Below are 22,036 nucleotides of genomic sequence, written 5' to 3'. Positions count from 1 at the left end.
CAAGTATGATAATTAGGGTTGTGGAGCTCTATGGTTTACTATGGTTTCAACTAGTGTCTGGAGTAAGTATTAGATGGATTCAAACAATGTTGGATTCATCGATAGCTAAAGATCATATGGTTTTAGTGAAGCACATCTAAGCAAATCATTATACATAGGTGCTACCAAGGTTGGTATACCTTGCTAATGATGACTAGCTAGGGTTTATAGATCGTATTAGGTATAGTGGATGACTATTCTATATTTTCCTCAAAGGAATTACTTTTGAAGAACATACTTCTTAACTAATAAGAAGTATCTCAATTAGAATTGGTTGGTCTAGGGTTTGCTATTGGATCTACTAAGTAAGGAATAGTTAGTTCCTATATAGGATGATGCATAATTCTTTAGTGCTTGCAGGGTTTAGTGGAATATGATTAATGATGCAAAGTATTAGGCATGGTTGCTATTAGAGTTCATCACAATGATGTGATGCTAAGCATGGATAATTAAGGATGATGGTTTTGGTAGTAGGAGCTAGGGTTTAGACTGGGTTGATCCTACTTGATCAACTCGAATCAGATGGTATGCATGCATAGGATGCTAAATTATTAGTGATAGAGTTCCTATATTCTATGTGAATATAATCAAGCATTGAGTTGCTCATTATGAACCTATGAATGAAGATAAAATATCATGATCACATGTTTCACCTAGGGTTTAGGTTTAGAAACAATTTAGGGTTCATATGTAGTAATGGAGGTAGGTTTTCTAATTGAATTAGGGTTTTAGGTTTCCACATAGAATGATGAGGTTGTAATATTGTTTATCAAGGAATTAGGGTTCCCTAATTACCATATAGTTTTTAGGTTAATAACTTTAGTATGAAGTTGAAGTTATTAACAACTTTGAAATAAAAATAATATTGGATTGGTCATTTTATTATTTTTCAAGATTTTAATAATTAGGGTAATCATTAATCAGGGTTTAAATCTCTCTATTAAGGATTTAATAGAATAACAAATAAGGAAAATTAGTTTTAGAGTTTTCTTTATTTATTTACTGGTTTCTATTTAATTTAGGAAGTTTTCCTAATTATTGAATTTTAATTGGATTTAGGATAAATGAAAAGGCTTATTTAATGAGTTTAAAATAATTAAATTTTTATTTTTATTATTGGGTGATTGAAAGGACACGGATGTCGCCTAGAGGGGGGGGGTGAATAGGCGGTTTAAAACTTTTACGAGATGGGCTTAACAAATGCGGAATAAAACTAGCGTTTACTTTGTCAAGCCCAAAGCCTATATGCTATGGTTCACCTATGTGCACCAACAACTTATTCTAAGCAAAGGTTCACCTATGTGCACCAACAACTTAAGCTAAGCAATACAAGCAAGTATGTGATAGCAAGATATATATAACTTCAAGCACGATGGCTATCACAAGGTAAAGTGCATAAGTAAAGAGCTCGGGTATAGAGATAACCGAGGCACGCGGGAGACGATGATTTATCCCGGAGTTCACACTCTTGCGAGTGCTAATCTCCGGTGGAGAGGTGCGGTTACTTAGTGCTCCCGAACGCCACAAGAGGCTCACCTTGAGGTGTGGTTGCTCGATGCACACGAACGCCACAAAGGCCTCACCCCAAGATGCGGTACTCACACCACACACCGAACGCCACGAAGGCGCCTCACCTAAATCTCCGGTGACCCTCGCCACAAAGGCCTAGGTCATGGTTCCACTAAGGGATTTCCTTCGAGGTGGAAACCGGGCCTTACACAAAGATTGGGGCACACATCCACAACTTAATTGGAGGCTCCCAACAAACCGCCACAAAGGCCTAGAATCCGTCTAGGGTTCCAAGAACCCAAGAGTAACAACCTTCTTGTTTTCACCACCACGAATCACCGTGGAGAACTCAAACCGATGCACCAAATGCAATGGCAAGAACACCACAAAGATGCTCAAGTCCTTCTCTCTCAAATTCCAACAAAGCTACAAAAGCTATTGAGGGAATAAGAGAGGAAGAACAAAGGAATTCACAAAGAACACCAAGATCAAGATCTAGAGAGTTCCACTCACAAAGAGATGGATTTGATTGGTAGAAATGTAGATCTAGATCTCCTCTCTCTTTTCCCTCAAATGGGGGCAAGAATCATGGAGGGATTGAGAGATAGTGCAAGCTTCTCTAGATCAACAATGGAGGAGAGAGAGAGTGAAAGATGCAACAGCCCAAGGAGGAAGAAGGGGGGTATTTATACCCCCCAAGGAAATCGAGCCGTTGGGCAAAACCAGGGCCGGATAATCCGGCCCAAGTAAGGGCCGGATAATCCGCCCCCCCCCGGATAATCCGGCCTCAGGGACAAAACCTGGTAAAAATCCGGCCAAAAGTCCGGCCCCTGTCCAGAGCTGCTTTTCTTCTGGTCCTTAGCCGATTTCGAGGGGCCCGGATATTTCCGAAATATCCGGCCCGGAAAATCCGGCCTGGCAAACTACAGAAACACCAACACGAAAACGGGCATAACTATAGCATCCGGACTCCGATTTTGATGATCTTGGGCTTGTTTTGAAGCTAGGAACAAGCTCTACAAGATCATGCAGGAAACTATCATAGCTTGATTTGTAAATTCATGTAAAGTTTCAGCAATTATTGAATTTGAATTCAAACGAAATATTACTAAATCTACCCGGCTAACCTACCCACAGAGTCACTGACCAGTGGGCCAGTGGCCATGTCACCTGCCACACATGCTTTGACCAAGTCCAAATCAGTGACGTGGCCAGAAGCACTATGGCCGGTGGGCAGTGAGCGGCGGCGATGGTGTTTGGCTTCCCCCGCGGCTATGCTGAGTTGCTAGACGGGTGCGCGGTGCTGTGCTGAGCCATATGGTGTTGGCGCCGCTCCCTAATGGTCGCCGGAGTAGCTCCGGCAAGCGCAAATAGCGGCGGCGCACGGCGGCCAATGGTGCAAGCGAGCTACGACGCAAACCAGGTTGCAATAAGGGGCTCTCGAGAAGCGCATGCTCACCCTGATGCTTCTCAGACGGTCGCTGGGGACGATTGAGGACGGAAACGACGCGGCGGTCGCCATTTCCTTCACAGTACCGCGGAAGGGAATGGTCGAATTCTCCCTCCCCCGAGCTTCTCTTAACGCGTGATTGCACCAGCTGGACGAGGACTGATGCGTGCAGTCGACACACGTCCGTTGGGAACCCCAAGAGGAAGGTGTGATGTAGACAGTAGCAAGTTTTCCCTCAGAAAGAAACCAAGGTTTATCGAACCAGGAGGAGCCAAGAAGCACGTTGAAGGTTGATGGTGGCGGAATGTAATGCGGCGCAACACCAGGGATTTCGGCGCCAACGTGGAACCTGCACAACACAACCAAAGTACTTTGCCCCAACGAAACAGTGAGGTTGTCAATCTCACCGGCTTGCTGTAACAAAGGATTAACCGTATTGTGTGGAAGATGATTGTTTGCGAAAAACAATAAAACAAGTATTGCGATAGATTGTATGCGATGTAAAGAATAGGACCGGGGTCCACAGCTCACTAGAGGTGTCTCTCCCATAAGATAAAAGCATGTTGGGTGAACAAATTACAGTCGGGCAATTGACAAATAGAGAGGGCATAACAATGCACATACATGATATGATAAATATAGAGAGATTTAATTGGGCATTACGACAAAGTACATAGACCGCTATCCAGCATGCATCTATGCCTAAAAAGTCCACCTTCAGGTTATCATCCGAACCCCTTCGAGTATTAAGTTGCAAAACAACAGACAATTGCATTAAGTATGGTGCGTAATGTAATCAATAACTACATCCTTAGACATAGCATCAATGTTTTATCCCTAGTGGCAACAAGACATCCACAACCTTAGAACTTTCTGTCACTATCCCGCATTTAATGGAGGCATGAACCCACTATCGAGCATAAATACTCCCTCTTGGAGTTAAGAGCAAAAACTTGGCCGCAGCCTCTACTAATAACGGAGAGCATGCAAGATCATAAACAACACATAGGTAATAACTTGATAATTAACATAACATAGTATTCTCTATCCATCGGATCCCGACAAACACAACATATAGTATTACGGATAGATGATCTTGATCATGTTAGGCAGCTCACAAGATCCAACAATGAAGCACAATGAGGAGAAGACAACCATCTAGCTACTCGCTATGGACCCATAGTCCAGGGTGAACTACTCACTCATCACTCCGGAGGCGACCATGGCGGTGAAGAGTCCTCCGGGAGATGAATCCCTCTCCGGCAGGTGCCGGAGGTGATCTCCGGAATCCCCCGAGATGGGATTGGCGGCGGCGGTGTCTCGGCAAGGTTTTCCGTATCGTGGCTCTCGATACTCGGGGGTTTCGCGACGGAGGCTTTAAGTAGGCGGAAGGGCGGAGTCGGGAGAGTCACGGGGGCCCCACACGCTAGGGCCGCGCGGGCCCCCTTAGGCCGCGCCGCCCTAGTGTGGCGGCGCCCCGTGGCCCCACTTCGTATTTCCTCCGGTCTTCTGGAAGCTTCGTGGAAAAATAGGCCCCTGGGTGTTGATTTCGTCCAATTCCGAGAATATTTCCTTACTAGGATTTCTGAAACCAAAAACAGCAGAAAACAACAACTGGCTCTTCGGCATCTCGTCAATAGGTTAGTGCCGGAAAATGCATAAATATGACATATAATGTGTATAAAACATGTGAGTATCATCATAAAAGTAGCATGGAACATAAGAAATTATAGATATGTTTGGGACGTATCAAGCATCCCCAAGCTTAGTTCCTACTCGCCCTCGAGTAGGTAAACGATAACAAAGATAATTTCTGAAGTGACATGCTATCATAATCTTGATCATACTATTGTAAAGCATATGAGATGAATGCAGCGATTCGAAGCAATGATGAAGATAATGAGTAAACTAATGAATCATATAGCAAAGACTTTTCATGAATAATACTTTTCAAGACAAGCATCAATAAGACTTGCATAAGAGTTACTCATAAAGCAATAAGTTCAAAGTAAAGGCATTGAAGCAACACAAAGGAAGATTAAGTTTCAGCGGTTGCTTTCAACTTGTAACATGTATATCTCATGGATAATTGTCAACATAAAGTAATATAACAAGTGCAATATGCAAGTATGTAGGAATCAATGCATAGTTCACACAAGTGTTTGCTTCTTGAGGTGGAGAGAGATAGGTGAACTGACTCAACATAAAAGTAAAAGAAAGGTCCTTCAAAGAGGAAAGCATCGATTGCTATATTTGTGCTAGAGCTTTTATTTTGAAAACATGAAACAATTTTGTCAACGGTAGTAATAAAGCATATGAGTTATGTAAATTATATCTTACAAGTTGCAAGCCTCATGCATAGTATACTAATAGTGCCCGCACCTTGTCCTAATTAGCTTGGACTACCGGATCATCGCAATACACATGTTTTAACCAAGTGTCACAATGGGGTACCTCCATGCCGCCTGTACAAAGGTCTAAGGAGAAAGCTCGCATTTTGGATTTCTCGCTTTTGATTATTCTCAACTTAGACATCCATACCGGGACAACATGGACAACAGATAATGGACTCCTCTTTAATGCATAAGCATGTGGCAACAATTAGTGTTCTCATATGAGATTGAGGATATATGTCCAAAACTGAAACTTCCACCATGATTCATGGCTTTAGTTAGCGGCCCAATGTTCTTCTCTAACAATATGCATGCTCCAACCATTAAGGTGGTAGATCTCTCTTACTTCAGACAAGACGGACATGCATAGCAACTCACATGATATTCAACAAGGAGTAGTTGATGGCGTCCCCAGGAACATGGTTATCGCACAACAAGCAACTTAATAAGAGATAAAGTGCATAAGTACATATTCAATACCACAATAGTTTTTAAGCTATTTTGTCCCATGAGCTATATATTGTAAAGGCGAATGATGGAATTTTAAAGGTAGCACTCAAGCAATTTACTTTGGAATGGCGGAGAAATACCATGTAGTAGGTAGGTATGGTGGACACAAATGGCATAGTGGTTGGCTCAAGGATTTTGGATGCATGAGAAGTATTCCCTCTCGATACAAGGTTTAGGCTAGCAAGGTTATTTGAAACAAACACAAGGATGAACGGTGCAGCAAAACTCACATAAAAGACATATTGTAAACATTATAAGACTCTACACCGTCTTCCTTGTTGTTCAAAACTCAATACTAGATATTATCTAGACTTTAGAGAGACCAAATATGCAAACCAAATTAGCAAGCTCTATGTGTTTCTTCATTAATGGGTGCAAAGTATATGATGCAAGAGCTTAAACATGAGCACAACAATTGCCAAGTATCAAATTATTCAAGACATTTTAGAATTACTACATGTAGCATTTCCCGATTCCAACCATATAACAATTTAACGAAGAAGATTCAACCTTCGCCATGAATACTATGAGTAAAGCCTAAGGACATATTTGTCCATATGAAACAGACGGAGCGTGTCTCTCTCCCACACGGTGAATGCTAGGATCCATTTTATTCAAACAAAACAAAAACAAAAACAAACCGACGCTCCAAGCAAAGCACATAAGATGTGATGGAATAAAAATATAGTTTCAGGGGAGGAACCTGATAATGTTGTCGATGAAGAAGGGGATGCCCAAGGCATCCCCAAGCTTAGATGCTTGAGTCTTCTTAAAATACGCAGGGGTGAACCACCGGGGCATCCCCAAGGTTAGAGCTTTCACTCTCCTTGATCATATTGTATCATACTCCTCTCTTGATCCTTGAAAACTTCCTCCACACCAAACTCGAAACAACTCATTAGAGGGTTAGTGGACAATAAAAATTAACATGTTCAGAGGTGACACAATCATTCTTAACACTTCTGGACATTGCATAAAGCTACTCGGACATTAATGGATCAAAGAAATTCATCCAACATAGCAAAAGAGGCAATGCGAAATAAAAGGCAGAATCGTCAAAAAGAACAGTCCGTAAAGATGGATTTTATTGAGGCACCAGACTTGCTCAAATGAAAATGCCCAAATAGAATGAAAGTTGCGTACATATCTGTGGATCACGCACGTAAATTGGCTTAATTTTCTGAGCTACCTACAGGGAGGCAGGTCGAAATTCGTGACAGACAAAGAAATCCGAAACTCGCGCAAGTAATCCAAATCTAGTATGAACTTTACTATCAAAGACTTTACTTGGCACAACAAAACACAAAACTAAGATAAGGAGAGGTTGCTACAGTAGTAAACAACTTCCAAGACTCAAATATAAAACAAAAATACTGTAGTAAAAACATGGGTTGTCTCCCATAAGCGCTTTTCTTTAACGCCTTTCAGCTAGGCGCAGAAAGTGTGTATCAAGTATTATCGAGGGGTGATGCTTCTTCAGCGGGGTTTGGAGTTTTCTAAACCATGCATAGTATATTAGATACATAAGTTTCAGCGGCTCCCTTTTCATTAGTCTTGGGCTTGCTACTCTCATCAAACAAATTTTCAGGAACAAGCCAAGCATAGTTATTTTCTAACGCTTCATTCATTGCTAGGAGCTTACATGGTATTGGTGCTTTGATCTCCCCACCATCATTAATGTTATTAGTGTACCTTACTCTCTCCATGTCCATCTTTTCAAGGATACTAACAAAATTGGTATAAGAACCAAGCATCTTATATTTAATAAAGACCTTTCTAGCCTCTCTTGCTATACCACCAAATTCTCTAAGAAGGGTTTCTAAAACAAAATCTTTATTTTCCCCTTCTTCCATATCACCGAGTGTAAGAAACATGTGTTGGATTATAGGATTGAGATTAACAAATTTAGTTTCCAACATGCGAACTAAAGCAGCCAGCAGCAATTTCATAAGTAGGAGCAAGTTCTACCAAGTGTCTATCTTCAAAATCTTCAACGGTACTAACATGATTGAAAAATTCTTCTATATTATTTCTCCCAACTATGGACCCACGTCCTACCGGTATGTCTTTTGTGGTAAAATTAAAAGGAAACATGATGAATCGAGTAAAGTAAATGCAAGTAACTAATTTTTTGTGTTTTTGATATAGAGTGCAAGACAGTAAATAAAGTAAAGCTAGCAACTAATTTTTTTTGTGTTTTGATATAATGCAGCAAACAAAGTAGTAAATAAAATAATGCAAGACAAAAACAAAGTAAAGAGATTGGGAAGTGGAGACTCCCCTTGCAGCGTGTCTTGATCTCCCCAGGCAACGGCGCCGTGAAAACGAGTCTTGATGCGTGCGATCGACACACGTCCGTTGGGAACCCCAAGAGGAAGGTGTGATGCGACGAGTAGCAAGTTTTCCCTCGGAAAGAAACCAAGGTTTATCGAACCAGGAGGAGCCAAGAAGCACGTTGAAGGTTGATGGTGGCGGAATGTAATGCGGCGCAACACCGGGATTCCGGCGCCAACGTGGAACCTGCACAACACAACCAAAGTACTTTGCCCCAACGAAACAAAGTGAGGTTGTCAATCTCACCGGCTTGTCTGTAACAAAGGATTAACCGTATTGTGTGGAAGATGATTGTTTGCGAGAAAACAATAAAACAAGTATTGCAGTGAGATTGTATGCGATGTAAAGAATAGGACCGGGGTCCATAGTTCACTAGAGGTGTCTCTCCCATAAGATAAAAGCATGTTGGGTGAACAAATTACGGTCGGGCAATTGACAAATAGAGAGGGCATAACAATGCACATACATGATATGATAAATATAGTGAGATTTAATTGGGCATTACGACAAAGTACATAGACCGCTATCCAGCATGCATCTATGCCTAAAAAGTCCACCTTCGAGGTTATCATCCGAACCCCTTCCGGTATTAAGTTGCAAAACAACGGACAATTGCATTAAGTATGGTGCGTAATGTAATCAATAACTACATCCTTAGACATAGCATCAATGTTTTATCCCTAGTGGCAACAGCACATCCACAACCTTAGAACTTTCCGTCCACTGTCCCAGATTTAATGGAGGCATGAACCCACTATCGAGCATAAATACTCCCTCTTGGAGTTAAGAGCAAAAACTTGGCCAGAGCCTCTACTAATAACGGAGAGCATGCAAGATCATAAACAACACATAGGTAATAACTTGATAATTAACATAACATAGTATTCTCTATCCATCGGATCCCGACAAACACAACATATAGTATTACAGATAGATGATCTTGATCATGTTAGGAAGCTCACAAGATCCAACAATGAAGCACAATGAGGAGAAGAAAACCATCTAGCTACTGCTATGGACCCATAGTCCAGGGGTGAACTACTCACTCATCACTCCGGAGGCGACCATGGCGGTGAAGAGTCCTCCGGGAGATGAATCCCCTCTCCGGCAGGGTGCCGGAGGTGATCTCCAGAATCCCCCGAGATGGGATTGGCGGCGGCGGCGTCTCAGTAAGGTTTTCCGTATCGTGGTTCTCGGTACTGGGGGTTTCGCGACGGAGGCTTTAAGTAGGCGGAAGGGCGGAGTCGGGAGAGTCACGGGGGCCCCACACGCTAGGGCCGCGCGGGCCCCCCTTAGGCCGCGCCGCCCTAGTGTGGCGGCGCCCCGTGGCCCCACTTCGTCTTTCCTCCGGTCTTCTGGAAGCTTCGTGGAAAAATAGGCCCCTGGGTGTTGATTTCGTCCAATTCCGAGAATATTTCCTTACTAGGATTTACTGAAACCAAAAACAGCTAGAAAACAACAATCGGCTCTTCGGCATCTCGTCAATAGGTTAGTGCTTGGAAAATGCATAAATATGACATATAATGTGTATAAAACATGTGAGTATCATCATAAAAGTAGCATGGAACATAAGAAATTATAGATACGTTTGGGACGTATCAAGGACATCGTGGCGCTCCTCTTGAGCCCATCGGCAGGCTCCGGGGTGGTCGGGAACGGTGGGGTGGTATGGTGGCCGGCGGCTAGGATTTCGACCAGGACGACGAAAAGAAGAAGAACGAGGCTCAGGGGCTTCCTCCCCGTATTTATACGGCGTCCGTTGGTCGACATCGAGAGCATGGTCAGCAACGGCGGCCGGGACGTGGCTCTCCTCATCGTGCTGGCGTCCTCGCGCGCGTCCAGAGAGGAAGATGAAGAGGAAGACGTTGTCTTCAGTCTTATCCTCGCGAAGGGTTAAGTGGGTTGTCTGGGCTGCGACTTGGGCCGTGGTGCTGGACTGCTTTGCAGGCTGCTGCTGGGCTGCTCGGCCAGGTGAGCCTTTCTCCTATTTTTCTTTTCTGTTTTTATTTCCCTGTTTTATATTTATCCATTTAAATTCATATTTGAATTTTGTTTATTTTTGCAGATCTTTCAATTGTTAATTTTATTAAGATCTGGTGCAATGATTATTACACCACTATTTCATTTGAAGCAATTATTTTGTATTAGATTATGTTGCATATGGGTGACTTATTCAAAATAGCAATTAGACATGAATTATATTTTCACTTTGATTTCCTTTTTATTATGAATTCAATTTAATTTAGAAATATAAGAGTTGATACTTTCTTCTCAAGGTATTTGTGAAGTTGTTGTTATGTCTTATTTCCTATTTGAGGAATTAATCACTTGCATGTTATTTCATGTGAGCAATATTTTATTATAGTTTTGTAGGTTTGATGATAACCCATATCAAAATTAACATTAGTGTTATGGTCTATTATCACTTTGAAATACCTAGAGTAGATATTACTCTCCTCAAGGTTGGGTCTTAATTATATAGATAAGTGGTTGATAATCACACTTATGGTTTTAATTATAAGATGTATCACAAGAGTTTTCCCAGGTTTACTAATTGTAGATTAAGATTTTATTAATGTGCCATACTAGGGTTCTAATGATATTTACCTAATGGCAATTGGTTTGAATCTCAATTATGTCCTAGGTTTATATTATGATCACCATAGTAATGCATAATCTAGGGTTGAGATAAACTTCTAGTTTGTAGAGTTGAGATGACATCATATTGTATTTGCTAGGGTTTAATCCCCCTAACCAAGGTAATATGGTTACTTGCTTAATTGTTTATGTTCTCCTTTAATTACTAAGGACTTGAGAATTGGTTTGATCTTATACCAATAGATTTCTATTATATCATTAATCTATTGTTAAAGTAACTAAAGTAGCTATGTTTCTTTTTATAGTTAACTTTGGTTATTATGATGAAGGGTTTATCACCATATAAATTATAGGCTTTAACTCTAAGCTTTTCTTATGTGCTTATATCCTCTACTTCAAGTTCTTAGGGTTTAGGATCCCTACACAATTTATAATGATCAAGGTTTGGCTTCCTAAGTTATCTCTCAAGAATTAGGTTTCTCACTCTCAAGATCAAGTATTGTCATGATTAGCTAATGTATAATACTTCTCTTATAATTCCTTAGGTGGACATGGTCATGGTTGTCTCATTAGATTGATATCCCAGGAAATGCCTGAGATATCCACTTACGGTTCTTCTCAAGGAATGATGATTTAATCATCATGATAAATGGATAGTTCTCTCCCTAAAATTATAGTGTTGCCTCAACTATCTTGAGTATGACACCAAAGCTTGGGCTCTCTCATTTAGAAATAGTTATTTTAGGGTTTATGGTGTACTCCTATTATCTTCTTAGGTATATAGGTTAGATATTTAATTGTCTAGCTTAATTGAATTAGTCTTTTCCCTATTTCATTAACTCAGGGATATGGCCTTGTTGCATTTGATATTTGGGTATCTCACCACTCCAAGATGAAATGGTTTAACCCCTATTACTTTAGTTTAAAGGTTGTTCCTTTGTTTATAAATAAGTTAAGCTAGAATTGGTATGAATGGTCTCTCTCATTTGAGAAGGATTTTAGTACTAACTTAAGTTAGGCTCCATAGAGATTAATGTGCTCATCAATATCTATGTTTCACATAATTGGTTTCTCTCTCTAGGTAATGTATTAAATAATATCCTAGGGTTCTTCTTGAATATGATGTTGTGATTATATGAATATATATCCAAGGTTTAGCTCAAAGTTTGTCATTGCTTCTCTAATAAGTAATATAGAACTCTCACCTCTCTAGGTTTCATGTATTTTAATTTGCAATAGAGAAGAATATATATTTTTAGAGTTGATCTCCTTGTTATGTTTCCAAGAATAAATTAGAGTGAATACCATGAGTTTCATGGTAGGATCAGGATTAGTTTAAGACATGGAAAGGATAAGTCAAGAATAGTTTCACCATTTCTTGTTACTTGATTTCCAATTAAATGGATGTTCATATGTTATGGCAAGGAATACCATGTTATGATCTTTAATAAGATCAAGTAGTTGATCCTTGATTAATATGTTGTTGTGTTGATTTTAGTTCCATTTGATCTAACCCCTTAGATCAAATCATCACTACCCAAAACAAAGTTTTAGGAAAGGTCACATTGAGGTTTATAGCACTGGACTTGATGAGCTGCTTCAATTCCATCAAGGTCAAGTGAAACTTCAGTTACCGTGACATGTTTTACTTTAAAGAGCGAAAATTCCCCAGATTTTATATGCATGAATGCAATGCACACATCTGTTTCCTCTATTTTTGTAACCCTAATACCTGGGATATTACAGTATGCTCCTCCAATTCAGTCGATGTTTCTTCCCTGATGACATGGGTATGCCATATCGGGTCCTTAAAATTGTCGTCCCTAGTACAAAGCCCAGGAAGGAACAGAAGAAAGCCCAGGAAGAAATCCAGATGAAGCCAAAGATACTACGTTAGGAAAGCTAAGCCCATATCGAGTGAACCGACGTATAATGTAACTCGACCTCGATGTGGACTCTGAGACCTAGCCTGCTATATAAGGGCTAGGAGAAGCCACCGAGAGGAGGGCGATTCAATTGGATGAGACACTTTGTAACCCTAGTTCGACATAATACAATATCGGTGATTCGCCTTTGATCATAATTCTCATCGGCTACCTAGTTTGGTTGACCGGTTTGTCGATGCGCCAGTGTCATCCTTCCTAGAAAAACCAAATCCATCATCGTGAACATTGACAAGGTTAACGCTTTGTCACCTGATGCATCCATGGGAGACCGGCTAGGTTTGGTGGAGTGGGTCGTGTGTCTAAGGTTGGTGTGTTCAGTTTTTTGCACATGAAGAGATGGGATTGGGCCTTCGTGTATCGATTTTGTAGGGACCAACATGCTATGCATTGATTTTCATCCATCTTTACACCACTAACTAGGCAAAATTCTTCCTTTTTACTAATGAAATAGGCAAAAAAAATCTCCTAGTTCAAAAACCTTGATTCATGGAAATACATTGCGACCACGAGTTTGCGCTTTAAAAATTGTTGTGTTGAGTAGTTGGACATGTTCAATACTATCTAGTTGGTATATCCATTGAAGATCCCCAAGTTTCTAAAAAGGGATATATTAAATTTATGAAAAAAGGAAGGTATTTTTATTTTTATAAGTATTAAATGAATTGGGCAACTAGTGGTTGTACTGAATAGTTGGACATGTTCTAGTTTTATTTTCTATTTGCTATAGTCATTGATGAGCCCTAATTTTCAAAAAAATGGGTCGATTAAATTCATGAAAAAAATATTATTCATTTTGGTGATTTAATGATCCTATTCATCATAGAAAAAGGCATCCCAATAGCAATGAAGGAGATAACCTTGTCAATGCCAAAATATCATTCTCAAAACTTTTTAAAATAATCTCCACGAGATTTTTTATAATTGTCAACCGTTATAGTACATGCGACTAGAACAGTGAATAGAGTATGAACTAGTTCACTCCTTTCTACAGTGTTAAGTCTTGCACTTTGAAGCAAAGTTCGTTCGACACTTCCGAGCTAAGGTTCTTCCTTTGGCATGTGCAATCATTTGCCCAACTGATATTGTTACTGTTAGGTTGATGAAGTAAGGTTTAGCCATTGTACTGTTTGGGACTTACGACTAAAAAGTCATTCAAGCTCCTTGAAACAACCAGGGGTCACCTAGAGAGGGAGGTGAATATGTGTTTTAAAATAATTACATATTTACCTTGTATAAATACGGTAATAAACTAGTCAGTTACTTCCAAACACAAATGCTATATGGTAAGCTCCAGTAAGTACTGTGCCAATAACTTAAGCTAAAATAGATAAGAACTTAAAAGGAACTAGCAAGCACAAGATAATAACTAGATTAACAACATATATGATAAACAATGATGAAAGAAACCAATAAGAAGATAAAGAACTTCAAACAAAAATGCCACAATGTAAAATCACCAGTGAAAGAACTAAGATAGAGAGATAACCGAGACACATGAAGACGAACATTTATGCATATGTCATTTCCTCGTGAAGAAGCTAATTACCGTTGGAAAGGGTGAGGATACCGTCAATGTCCTCATAGATGCCGTCAAAGGATCTTCTTCTTCAACCTCCATCATTAAGTTGGAGCTCAATCACTATGGCTAGATTCTTCATCCACTCTAGAGCTGGAAGCTCCACAAACACTTCACAATCCCCATAAAATAAGAAGGCAATGCCTCTTCACAAACTCCACAAAGAAGCCACTGAGGCAACAACCACCAACCCATATATGAGGTGGTGGATAAGAGTAACATGCTCACATACTTTCACTCGGACGAACTAATGCGGAGAGCTCAAACTGATGCAACAAATGCAATGCAAAAAACACAAGAATATTAAAATCCTCATCTCACACAATTCCCACACAATGCAACAAATGCTACGGAGATATGAGATAAGAGAGGATCCGTGGAGAATGCAATAAATGACTCTTAGATCTAGATCCTCAAACTTCGGTTCACATAGATGTGGGATTTGGGCATTGGCGAGGAGGAGGAGGGAGCTCAAAATAATGGAGAAATTTGTGATAAAAAAACATTGTTGTGTGGGGAAGAAGTCTCCTTTTAATGCCTTGACCACAAAATTTGCATGTTATGACCTTTCTGCGATCCATCAAAATGGTTAGGGTGATGAATTGACCAACATGGATAGAGTTGGGATAGTTCAGAGAGGAATTGGGGTTGTCCAGTTCCTTACCTGTTTAGTCTGTCCATAGCTGGCCAAAACTCCCAACACGAAAAATATGATAACTTTCTCACATAAACTTCGGTTTTATGATCATGGGTATCTTTCCAAGATAACAACAAGATTTATATCCTAACACAAATAAGCACAAGATATCAACTAAAAAGGGGGCGTGAAATATGCAAAGAAGAACTCTGCACAAGACATGTTCAAGCTATACATCTGATAGCCCCTCTTGCTAGTATGACTATCAAAACTATAGCACGGTTTCACCAAGAACCTTAAGACCCGTAAAACTACCCTACCTTGTGCATTCCTTGAAATAGGCTTTCACCCGCTTTATAAATAAAGCCACACGGCCGAACCGATACAAAACTGATGAGGAAACCCCTAGCAAATATAAAAACGAAAAACAAGAGTAGCTACACCATGCAAGAAACAACACAGACAACCGACTAGAGGTGACACTGTGCCTCCTTGTGAAACCACCGGTCTTCATCGCACCACCAAGATCACACCAAGCCTTGCACATTCCACTTGATCTCAATGATGACGTCCATGCTTGTCTTAGGTTGGATATCACCTCTCTTGAGAACATTCACTTGTTGAAGACTTCTCTTTATCGCGACCGATTGGTGAAGGATCAAAATTGGCTCCTGTATATCATAATATAGTAAGCCTCACTTAGGAACATATTTATATGCCCAGTATCCCTAAATAGGTGACAAGGTTCAAGCATATAACCCCGTCGAAATGCTTATCTTGACATTGCTTCTCAATATTGATGACCATCTCACTTGAGGTCATCCTTTAATGGGTTATATGAAAACTTCCTCTTTTTTCTGTTGAAGCCCTTCGGTGGCACCTAATCACAAAGAGAATTACCAATTACATAGTTCATAGGTAAATTCAGAAAAAACAAATCACAAGTGCTTCCCATACCACTAGATCACTTTACCCCACGAGATACACCATTTACTATTGCATGTTGATCTTCCATAATCCAATTGTTTGTATTTTCTTTATCAACCTCTTTTTATCTCCACTTAGCTCTCCATCTTGATGATCTCTTGAAGTTAATTATGGATAGTTCATTTATTATTGTTTGGTTTGAGTCTTGATCACTAAATTCTCAACTCTCTCATGACCATTCTTGGGTTTCACCATGAACATCACTTTGGTCATCGCTTTGTCTGGTTTATTCTCTATCACAATCTCTTAAGATACATAGTTACTCTTCACTTGAGTCTTGTTTAAGACTAGATCGTTGCCCACCTCATCATAAGGCAAAACATGACTACCTTTGAGTCCTTCCTATGAAATCTAGATTTGGCCATTACTCGGAGTAGAAATCCTAGATTCGGTTTTTTATTTAATATTCTTGTTTAAGTATCGACTTTACATTGTAGTTTAAATTTCAAAGCATATGCTTAATTACTCTTTAAATTTGAGAATGTTTGCAAAAATAACCCAAAAGACACATGTTTCAAAGACATTGTTAGATGCATTGGGCGAAAAGTTACGCACTCCATTATTCGCCGCCCTGAACAATGGAATTTGGGACCAAAATGGAGGCACCCATTGAAGTTGCCCTCACACCCACTCAGTCGCATGTTTCCTACTCCTTTGGAAACGCCTACTCGATGGTGCTTACTTTTTCGCGAGGAAACTATGGTGGACGAAAAGTGTATGCATAATTACTCTTTAAATTTGAGAATGTTTGCAAAAAAAGTAGTCATAAATAAGCATGTTTTTATCTATTTGGAGGCGTTGTTAGATGCACTGAACAAACATTACACGGTCCACTTATTCGCCGCCCCGAACGGACATAGGTTGGGGCCGAAATGGAGACGTCCTTGGAGTTGTCCCTCACATCCACTCATTTGAACATGCCTACTCATTTGAACATGCCTACTCATGGTGCTTACTTTTTATCGGGAAAGCTTAGGAGATACTACTTAACATCAGGCTAGATATACTTAGGTGAAAAATTCCAGCAAAGTAAGAAGGATATCTATTAATAAAAGATTAGGAGCACCGTAATGGTTGTGAAATCTTTACGAAGTGAAGATTCCAAAAGGCGGAGCCCTTCATCCCTGGAAAAGACCCCACCGCTTTGGCTCTTGGCTCTAGCTCAGCCAGCTTTCGCCAAATACAAGGTCTAGACGAACATGGTCCTCCATGCAGCGGCACACACCAATACTACTCATGAATTCGTCACCAACCAAAACAAGTCGCCCACTACAAAGGATAATGCGCCGCAAGGCCCTCACATAATTCATTGCGGACTAGCCATACACTCCTGTACAGCAACTACTGGTTACTCCTCGGTCCTAGTAAGCACACCGGCCAGCAGCCATCGGAGGAAAGCACCTCGTGCTTCCTTGCATAGTTCCGTTCCATCTTGTGCTGCTCGGAGCCAATGTAACATGTGCGCGTGAGACAGTAGGATGGCGGCTTGAATCCGATCCTTATCCGCCGCCAGCAGTCTGCGCCGCGACGGACACCGGCGGCGGGTCCGGTGGCGGTGGGGAACACCGATGGACAGGGACAGGGTCACAGGGGGTGTCGGGAGTGCTGCTATCTATGCTGCGCAGAACTACAGGTAGGGCCATGTCATGATCTGAACGAGACTTTGGTGTTTGTTGGTTTCTTCTTTGTTTATCTGTGTGATGAGAAGCAAGCCAATGGAAGGAGGAGAAGGTTCGTGGGGAACGTTGAAACCCGTGCGGACGCTAGTTCTTTCCGCCGTCCCGCCGCCGGTTGCGTCGTAGTGGACTTGCTTTCGGCCTTCCTTTCCAGCTCTTTTGGGTCCTATCTTTGATAGAAAAGGAGCTGGGAGTTTCTTGCTTATGAGTTATGATACGGCCGTGGACCGCCGAGAAAACTTTCCTGTCATGGAGACATAAGAGATGGAATTTCCTGGCTCTGTGGAAATAAGTTGCAAAAGGTTTTCCCCTGCCTGCCACGGTGCGAGTTCATGCATACAAAGCGCAAAGTCACATCATCAGCGCCGCTGGTTTTCCTTCCCATCGTTCCCATTGTTTTGACAATGACTGAGGATGTTAAGTCAAGAAATTCTTTGAGAATTTAGTGTAGTTCCGATAGTGTCAGAACTTTGAAGCTATATTGTGTGTGACAATATTAGTGACATATTTCAGACCGCGGAATTAAGGTTCCACCAGAAGACCAAACATATTTAATGCCGACTCATTTGGAAATGAGTGATGCGTTGAGACGCAAATGAATTACAAAATACATACGTTTCTGAGCGTGTCAGATCCGTTGACTAAAACCTCTCCCGTGAGCAAAACATGATAAAACACCGGAAGGCCAAGGTGTTATATCTTTACAAATGTAAACTAGATTATTGACTCTAGTGCAAGTGGGAGACTGTTGGAGATATACCCAAGAGGCAATAATAAATGGTTATTGTATATCTTTGTGTTTATGATAATGTTTACATACCATGCTATAATTGTATTAACCGAAACATTGATATATGTGTGTTATGTAAACAACAAGGAGTCCCTAGTAAGCCTCTTGTATAACTAGCTTGTTGATTAATAGATGATCATAGTTTCATGATCATGAATATTGGATATTATTAATAACAAGGTTATGTCATTATATGAATGATGTAATGGACACACCCAATTAAGCGTAGCATATGATCACGTCATTAAGTTCTATTTGCTATAAGCTTTCGATACATAGTTACCTAGTCCTTTCGACCATGAGATCATGTAAATCACTTATGCCGGAAGGGTACTTTGATTACATCAAAAGCCACTGCGTAAATGGGTGGTTATAAATGTGGGATTAGGTATTCGGAAAGTATGAGTTGAGGCATATGGATCAACAGTGGGATTTGTCCATCCCGATGACGGATAGATATACTCTAGGCCCTCTCGGTGGAATGTCGTCTAATTAGCTTGCAAGCATATGCATGGTTCATAAGCAGAGACCACATACCATGATACGAGTAAAGAGTACTTGTCAAGAGACGAGGTTGAAAAAAGGTATAGAGATACCGATGATCAAATCTCGGACAAGTAAAATATCGCATGACAAAGGGAATCGGTATCGTATGTAAATGGTTCAGTCGATCACTAAAGTCATCGTTGAATATGTGGGAGCCATTATGGATCTCTAGATCCCGCTATTGGTTATTGGTCGGAGAGAGGTCTCAACCATGTCCGCATAGTTCGCGAACCGTAGGGTGACACACTTAAGGTTTGATGTCGTTTAAGTAGATATGGAATATGGAATGGAGTTCGAAGTTTTGTTCGGAGTCTCGGATGGGATCCAGGACATCACGAGGAGGTCCGGAGAATAAGATTCATATATAGGAAGTCATATTCCAAGTTTGGAAATGATCCGGTGCATTTATGGAAGGTTCTAGAAGGTTCTAGAAAAGTCCGGAAGCAATCACCATGGAAAGTAGAGTCCCGGAGGGACTCCACCTTGCATGGCCAGCCAACCCTAAGGGGGAGGAGTCCTAGGTGGACTCCCCAAAGGTGGCCGGCCAACCCCCCCAAGGAAGGGGTGGGAGTCCCACCTTGAGTAGGATTCCCCCCTTGGGTAGGTTTTGTCCCTTTGGTAGGTTTTGGTTTCGGGTCTTATTCGAAGACTTGGATACCAACACTTGGGGATTTCCACCTATATAATGAGGAGCAAGGGGAGGGGGCCGACCACTCCAAGCCATGAGTTGGCCGCACCCCTCAAGGCTGCCCTAGCCGGCGCCCCCTCTCCCAAACCCTAGCCTCCCCTCCTCCTCCACCTCTCCCGCAAACGCTTAGGCGAAGCCCTGCCGGAGATCTCCACCACCACCGCCACCACGCCGTCGTGCTGCCGGGATTCCGAGGAGGATCTACTACTTCCGCTGCCCGCCTGTAACGGGGAGAAGGACGTCGTCATCAACACCGAACGTGTGACCGAGTACGGAGGTGCTGCCCGATTGTGGCACCGTCAAGATCTTCTACGCGCTTTTGAAAGCGGCAAGTGATCATCTTCTGCAACAACGAGATCTAATCTCGTAGGCTTTGGAAATCTTCAAGGGTTAGTCTCGTGATCCCCTCGTTGCTACCGTCTTCTAGATTAGATCTTGGCTTGTGTTTCGTTCTTGCGGTAGGAATTTTTTTGTTTTCTATGCTACGAATCCCATCAGTGGTATCAGAGCCGTGTCTATGCATAGATTGGTTGCACGAGTAGAACACAACTGTTTTGTGGGCGTTGATGCTTTGTTGTCTTTAGTTCGAGTACTTTGCATCTTTGTGGCATAGTGGGATGAAGCGGCCCGGGCTAACTTTACATGACCGCGTTCATGAGACTTGCTCCATGCTCGACATGCAACTCGTATTGCATAAGTGGCTTTGCGGGTGTCTGTCTCTCCCACCATAGTGAAGATTCAATTTACTCTTTCTATTGACAACACTAGTATCACCGTTGTGGTTCATGTTCGTAGGTAGATTGGATCTTACTCGAAAACCCTAAACCACGTAAAATATGCAAACCAATTAGAGACGTCTAACTTGTTTTTGCAGGGTTTGGTGATGTGATATGGCCATGATATGATGATGAATATGTATGAGATGATCATTATTGTATTGTTGCAACCGGCAGGAGCCTTATGGTTGTCTTTTAATTTCATGTTGAGTAGTATTTCAAAGTAGTTGTAATAGTTGCTACATGAGGTGAACAACCATGAAGACGGCGCCATGGACCTTGACGCTACGCCGGCGATGATGGAAATCATGCCCGTTGATGATGGAGATCATGTCCGTGCTTTGGAGATGAAGATCGAAGGCGCAAAGACTAAAGGGCCATATCATATCACATATGAATTGCATGTGATGTTAATCCTTTATGCATCTTATTTTGCTTAGAACGCGACGGTAGCATTATAAGATGATCCCTCACATTAATATCAAGATAATGAAGTGTTCTCCCCTCGTATGCACCATTGCAACAGTTTGTCGTTTCGAAGCATCTCGTGATGATCGGATGTGATAGACTCTATGTTCACATAACAACGGGTGTAAGCCATGTTTGCACACGCGGAATACTTGGGTTTGCTTGACGAGCCTAGCATGTACAGACATGGCCTCGGGACAACGGAAACCGAAAGGTTGAACACGAGTCATATGGATGATATGATCAACATGTTGATGTTCACCATTGAAGCTACATCATCTCACGTGATGATCGGTTTTGGTGTAGTGGATTTGGATCGTGTACCACTTAAAAACTATGAGGGATGTTGTATTAAGTGGGAGTTCATTAGTAATTAGATTAAAACATGAACTAATTATCATGAACATAGTCTGAGTAGTATTTTGAATTAATTTTGTAGTATTGGCATCCGTTTTCTACCATGCGCTAGTCTTATAATTGAGATAGAAATACTGTTAAGTCTGACAAGAAACTTTACGGACTGGTACGATATTGTTAAAGAATCAAGAAATGATTAAGTCCTATTGCAAAATTTTAGTAAACCTCACATTACTGATTCAAAGAACAATGGTTTCAATTAGTACCTAGAATCATCTTGTCTCCGTGAAACTTGAAGTTCAAATCTGTTTGAAAAGTAAGGAGCTGAAAATTTAGTTTTCAGAAATAATCAAGGTATGAGATATATGTGATATCTAAGACCTTATTGCAAGATGATAGAATATAATTTGGTGAGACTACATAAACTCATAAGTTTTTATGGGAATGTACGAAGGTTGAAGACGCAAGGCATCCCAATCCTCCAACTATTGGGGCACTAACGATATTCGCATATCCATGAAGTGATCGTCCTTAGTATGAACCGTTGCTAAGACTCGTCGTTTCGAAGCATCACGTGATGATCGGGTGTTATAGATTCTACGTGTGCAAACAACGGGTGCAAGCCAGATTTGCACATGCGAATGCGAGGTTAAACTTTACGAGCCTAGCATGTACGGACATGGTCTCGGAAAGTCGTCATGATATGATGGATAAAATTATGAGTGAAATTGTTCATCATATTACAAAGTTACTAAT

The sequence above is a fragment of the Lolium rigidum genome, chromosome 3, assembly GCF_022539505.1.
Source record: "Lolium rigidum isolate FL_2022 chromosome 3, APGP_CSIRO_Lrig_0.1, whole genome shotgun sequence".
In the NCBI taxonomy this organism is placed as follows: domain Eukaryota; kingdom Viridiplantae; phylum Streptophyta; class Magnoliopsida; order Poales; family Poaceae; genus Lolium; species Lolium rigidum.
This window is presented reverse-complemented; position numbering follows the sequence as displayed.